The sequence below is a fragment of the Pteropus vampyrus genome, unplaced genomic scaffold (genome assembly GCF_000151845.1).
Source record: "Pteropus vampyrus isolate Shadow unplaced genomic scaffold, Pvam_2.0 Scaffold129, whole genome shotgun sequence".
NCBI lineage: Eukaryota > Metazoa > Chordata > Mammalia > Chiroptera > Pteropodidae > Pteropus > Pteropus vampyrus.
The window spans coordinates 4,840,755-4,846,754 of NW_011888910.1; the positions used below are offsets into that span (position 1 = coordinate 4,840,755).

Sequence of the window (6,000 nt, forward strand, 5' to 3'; positions counted from 1 at the left end):
ACTAAGAGATGTAAAACAGATCCATGAATATAAATCAGATGGGCTTGAGACTTAGCCAAATAATAGAAAAAGCAGGAGTACAAAGATGGGAAAGTGCATCAGAAGCAACATATTACTATCAAATTCTACAGTATCATGGTCTGAAAGGCATGTGACGAATTGGGGTGGGGGGTGCTAAAGAGGAGGAGAGGTGGGTTCTTGTTTGAATTGCACACTGACATCCAGCCTTGAGGAACAGTCATCTTGTGGTATCAATTAGGAAACATGGAAAATTTTTCTGTCTTGATAGACTAACATTTATGTGATACCATTGGGAAAATGGTTCCATGTAAATAGATTTTCCATATCACTCTTTAAGAATCAACAATTTATTGTAGCTATTTATTTTGTGGGTATCTTTCTAAAAAACTTTTTCTGCTTTTTAAGCAAAACTATAAACATAGTGTGATGTGGAGAAAATTACAGTGCTCTAGAGGTCTAAAGTCCAAATTCCAGATCTGAGCCTGCCATTGGTGTCCCCCCACCCTGCCACCCCCACCACCTGGGAAGCATTGTAGGGGCTCAGCTCATCTGCTGTGTACTGTGGGGCTGGGCTAAGTGCAAATCAGAGATCACCACTCACCTCCTGCCCCGAAATTTAGTTTTTTAACTTTGCCTTTTCTTGGTGAGTGATTCAAGGGTTTTCATTATGGCATCAGGCATGTCTTTGTTAAAGTAGCGTAAACCTTCAGAAGGGTCCATGGTATGTCAAGTCTTATACCTACCTGAGGGAGGTTGCAACACGTGTACTTTCCTGTGTTTAGCGTCTGTCCTGCTATCTTCCCCGAGTCAGCATTCCCCTTCCGCTCTGAATATCTCTCTCATCCCTGTTTGTGGCTTTGGGCTTCCTAACCTAGAACTCAGGTGTCTGAGGGAGACCCTAAAGGTTCTTTTCTGAAGAAAGACTGTTTTCAGTGGCTGGGCTCTGTAACCTCCATGTTATTCAGTCAAAGGCTTTTTTCACTTAATTTCTGGTTCTTGGCTTTTTGTAGAATAATTGAGGCCACAGGAGAAGGGATCTGTAGATCCATGTGGTGGTTTTATGTTCCAAGTACATGCTGGAAAATCACGTTGCTCCTGTCATTCTAGGTTAGATCACCCTTGGATTAGTGTCCTCAGCTCACAAGTCGGAAGTGAGCGTGGGTTATATCTGAGTCGAAGCCACTGTGCGCAACATGTAGGGTGACAGTCTCTGGACCAGAAGGTGGGCAAATGTGTGGCAGCCCAAAAGGAAGGAAATTTTTGAGAGTGAAACGCATTTTTCACTGCAAGCGAGGACAGTGAAATAGCAGAGGAAGCACTGAGATGCGTGGGTGTGTGAGTGGAAGGATCCACACCCATCAGGCAAGGGGTTAGCTCCCGGTGGGGAGTAGGGCAGTGCAAGGGCACCGGGACTGGGGCAAGAGGTCAAGGAGGGCTTTTGTCTTCTCTGGAATATTTTAATTTTTAGCGAGAGGATAGTTTTATCTGTGATTTGCTTAATTAAAAATTAATTTCATAGCAAAAAACTTTGACTCGTTTTCTCAGCATAACTCTCCGATAATGGTAACCCCACCGCTGATGGTTGCTGGAACCAGGGAGGGCGCCCCAACACAGCCCAGCACCAAGAGCACCGTTGGCAGACGCCATATGCTTTGTCCACGTGCCACCCACAGTTGCCCGTCAGAAATACTGGTGTGCTGAACTCTCACCATGATCTCTGGCTACGTGGCTCAGATAGTCAATATTTTTGCAGTGAAATGTCTGTGCTGCCTGAAGAGTGATACCTGAAGGCTTAAGACACTCAACATCCATGCGGTCCTGTTCTACCTCCAGTGAGTTCAGGCCAGTTCAGGTTTCATTGCCAAGTAAGTTAAACGGAAAGGCTTTTGGATTCTGTAATTCTGAATAAGGGATTGTGGACTTTCTAACCGTCCTGAACCTATTTTGGAGAAGGCCTCAGGACTGACTGTCATTCGCCTTAGGGCGAGAAGTCCATCAGCAGGGAAGAGAAAAGACTTCTGCCAGCAGTGCTCTTCGTTTACCCTTATGCTGCCCCTCGCTTCCTGCAGGGCTTTAGGACTGAGCAGGACCAGTAGAGTCTTAGTTTTGCCCACATCCTATCCACAGAAGCCCTGGGGCTCACTGGACCACCAGCTTAGAGCAATTACAACCTGAGAATCTCTTGATTCAGACTGTCTGCATTCAAATCTAGCTCTGCCACATAGCTATTAGCTATGTAATCTGGGCAATGTATTTAGACTTTCTTTGCCTCAGTTTTCTCATCTGTAAAAGAGGCATAATAATAGTATACTAACATAATGAGCTTGAAAAAATTAAATGCTTCCAGATTTTGAAACTTCCTGTTTTTCCATACATTCCATGGACCGCTTCCTTTTCCTGTAGCCACAGCTGCTTCTAGCAGACACTGCAAAGCCATCTCCCAGGGGTTCCTATGCCTGGTTACCTTTTATGGTTGCAGAAGTCATCCTCAAGGTCACTTTCTCACCATCCACACGTTAGTGTGTACCAGGCAGACATGGCCTCCAGCTGCCTACCATGCTCTCTTATTTTTGTTGGGAATGATTTCTCTTGAGATTCAGTTCTGTTCTTCCCAGAGCCTGAGCCATTGGCTGGCTTTTTAATTTGTATGATGTTATTACATTACGAACTTGTCAAGAGAGATTTTATTAAATTCCCATAATGTGGCCACACTGCACATTATCCAAACTAGTACAGCCATCTCTGGGCTTTCTCATAGGCTGACAGTCCAATGAGTTCTTTATGACTTTGCAGAAAATTTAAATATGTGGGGGCACCGTAAAACGTTAGTGTTCCTTCCACACATGTGCCCTTTGAGCTTGTGGCATTCTGGAACACCTACAAAAGCATCACTAGAACAGTAATCTTTGTGCCATCTAGGCATGTGGGGTTTATTTCTTTGTTCACTGAGGTAAAGGATGTGGGCTCCTGAGTCAGACTGCCTGGGTTCATCTCTGCCATTTAACAGCTCTGGAATCTGGACAATATCCTTGAACTTTCTGTGCCTAAGTTTTCCCATCTATGAAATGTAGATGATATTACTACCACATAACAAGCTTGAAAAAACCAAACACATGGGAAATGTATAGAAGAGTGCCTGGTGATTGTAAATCCAGTCGTGGGGAAGGTAGTGTGCAATGCTACCTGCCACTGGAGATGAGGATGCATGGCTAATGGGAGTTTGCCCATTATTGTTCCCAAATCTCCTGGGAGAGCCCTGCTTCTTTACTTTGGTTCATTCTAGTTGGATGGCTCCTGCTTGTTAGACTCCATAACGTGCAGGATCCTCTGCTGCCTGGGTCCTGCCTCTCTCTCCTCTCCTTATCTCTTCTCATCTCATATCTAGCCTTCTGGTTTTACCAGCTTGCAGCTCCCCAAACATGTTTCATGGCCCTCTGCCTCCTCTCTGGGTCCTGTCCCTACACATACTGCATGGCATGCTGTATCTGACCAAAATCTGCTCATCTTGGAAGACAGCCCAAGCATATGCCACCTCTACAGAGCATTCCCTGGCCACCCCTATATCACCCTTCCTAGAACCACACACTCTCTTCTTTGCCCCCCCCTCCCTTATATCCCATACTGTGCAGGCTTCTATCCAAATCACTTGGAGAGAGAGAGGTAAGGAAGAGATTACTTTGTTTATCTATTTATTTACAGAGATCTTCTATAGAACTCTTGAGTTCCTTGAGGTCAGGGATGTATATACTTGGGATATATTTGCAATAACAATGATCAATACATATTAGAAAAAACATAATTTGTTGACCAAATGAATATTTGAGCTCCAAGAGAGGTTACACTCACTTCTTAAATCCTAAGATCACACCATGCATTTGTAATGGTACCGTCCTTGAAACCTTTTCTATTAGCTTTGCAATTTTCAGAGATTCTCTAGGAAGAAACTTGCTCATTACCATTTCTCATAAGGACATGCACTTATTTTTATCAATTTTTAGTTAGCCAAACTCTCTTGTCTTTAAGCACAATTAGAGGGTGACAAAAACAAGTGATAGAAGCTGACAGGCCACTTGGGAGCAAGGCAGTGCCCTGAGGCCTGCAAGCCCGTATACCACTGGACTGCTCAGGAGGCCTTCCTTCCCTGTGGGCCTCTCTGGTCTCTTTCTGTAGTCTCAAAACCCAGGAAAAGGAGACCCTTGTGAAGAGCAAGGGCTCTGTAGGTCCTGATAAGAGATGAGCAGCTGTCTTCGCTGGGATTTAAAGCCTAGACTGATTTCAATAACAAAAATGTCTGCCTTTTATACATAATGCAGGGCTTTTCCTTGACAGCAAAATGACATGAAGTACACATGGTTTTGTATTTTTGTATTTTCCTAACACTGTTAATTCCCATTCAGAGCTCAGAACTGTTTATAGGGAGCACCTCACCACCCAGTTGTCATGGATGATGTTTCCTTGCTAGTTTACTTGCCCTGTGCCTGCAGCCCTGGATACCTGGGCTCCTGACAGGCCCCCACCACCCTCAACCTACCCCACTAGAAATGGAGCTGGGGCTCCTCCTGCTGCTGCTACCTGTCCTCTGGGCCTTGTTCTTCACCTGCATCACATTCATTCATGGTCTTGATTTTCAAAATCCATTTCCTGCTGTGGAGTTAGTTCCATAAACATTCGATATGTCGTTTTAAAAGGATTCAAAACTTTCACATGTTATACACTATCTTTTATACTTCAGAGACCATCTGCAGAACAACTTGGGCTATAACATATTAACTGGTTTTCTGAGAAGACTTTTAAAAAAGATTCTCCTAAAGTGGCTAAGTATATTTGAACTACTCATAAACATGTCTTGGTGAAGAAGGCAGCAGTTCTGGTTGGTGCTGGTAATGTGACCTCACACTCCACCCTCACTGGATGGCACACCATGGTCCAAGTGGCTCCCTGGTCCCGCCCACAGGCCACAGCCAGGTAGAGCCAGCAGGACTCTGCGCAGCCTCTGTGCCCAATAGTTATATGCAGTGGAAGGTGGCCCGCCGTGTTGTGGGATGTCATATGGCGTATCTTGAAATCAGGGGTCCTTCACGGCTGGCCTGAATCTGTCTAGCAGCCTCCCCAGTGTTGCTCATAAGTATCCCTGATCGACATCTCAGTTCCTTCCATTACTCACCATGGGGCCTGCCGCTCAGAACAGCCAGTGCAGGGAGGGCTCTGCCCACATCAGGACCTAAAATCTACAATCAGAGCAGAGTAACCCACTTCTCAGTGCTCAACAACTTGATCAGGCAGATTAAAGTAGAGAAAGTACAACACAAAGAATTGATTTGATTTAATAGTTGTGTACGGAATCCTACGTGAACAAATGAAAGATAAACAAAGATTGATCACATCCTGTGTCACGAAAGCCAGTCTCAAGGGGTACCAAAGAGGCCACTAATGCAGACTGTTTTCTGATAACGATTTAATAAAATTAAGATGAAACAAGAACACAACCTCATCACTACTCCCATCTCAAACCTGTATGTTTAGAAATGTTTTGTAACATTTACATATTTTATATATTTATATTTGTGTATATCATAGGTAAGGAAAAATCCTGATAGAAGTCACAAAATATTTAGAATCAAATCAAAGCAAGAACTACATTATCAAAACTTGTGAAATGTAGCTAAAATGATACTTAGATGAAAATTTCAAGCCCAAAAGGTATACATTAGAAAGCAAGAATTAAAGTTAATGATCCATGTGTCCGTGTCAAGAAATTAGAAAATGACACTGAACCCAAATAGATCAGAAAGATGAAAATGATGTAGATGAGTGACGTATAAGCTGGCATTTGTGTTAGGTTATTTCATTATAAAGAAAAATCTGATGGCAAGACATTAATATCTATATAATTTCAGTGTCTATTATAATATACTCTGTTTTTCTTTGCCTGAATTATGTTATTCAGAATTAATTTGTAAAAACTAGAGACCAGTAAAA

At 43.3% G+C, this 6,000-nt stretch overlaps 1 protein-coding gene across 2 annotated transcripts in view; it reads left to right on the forward strand.

Annotated features, from left to right (window-relative positions):
- Positions 1-6,000, forward strand: part of SLC22A23 (solute carrier family 22 member 23) — a 179,678-nt gene that overhangs the window by 142,819 nt on the left and 30,859 nt on the right. The gene's annotated exons all lie outside the window — the stretch shown is intronic.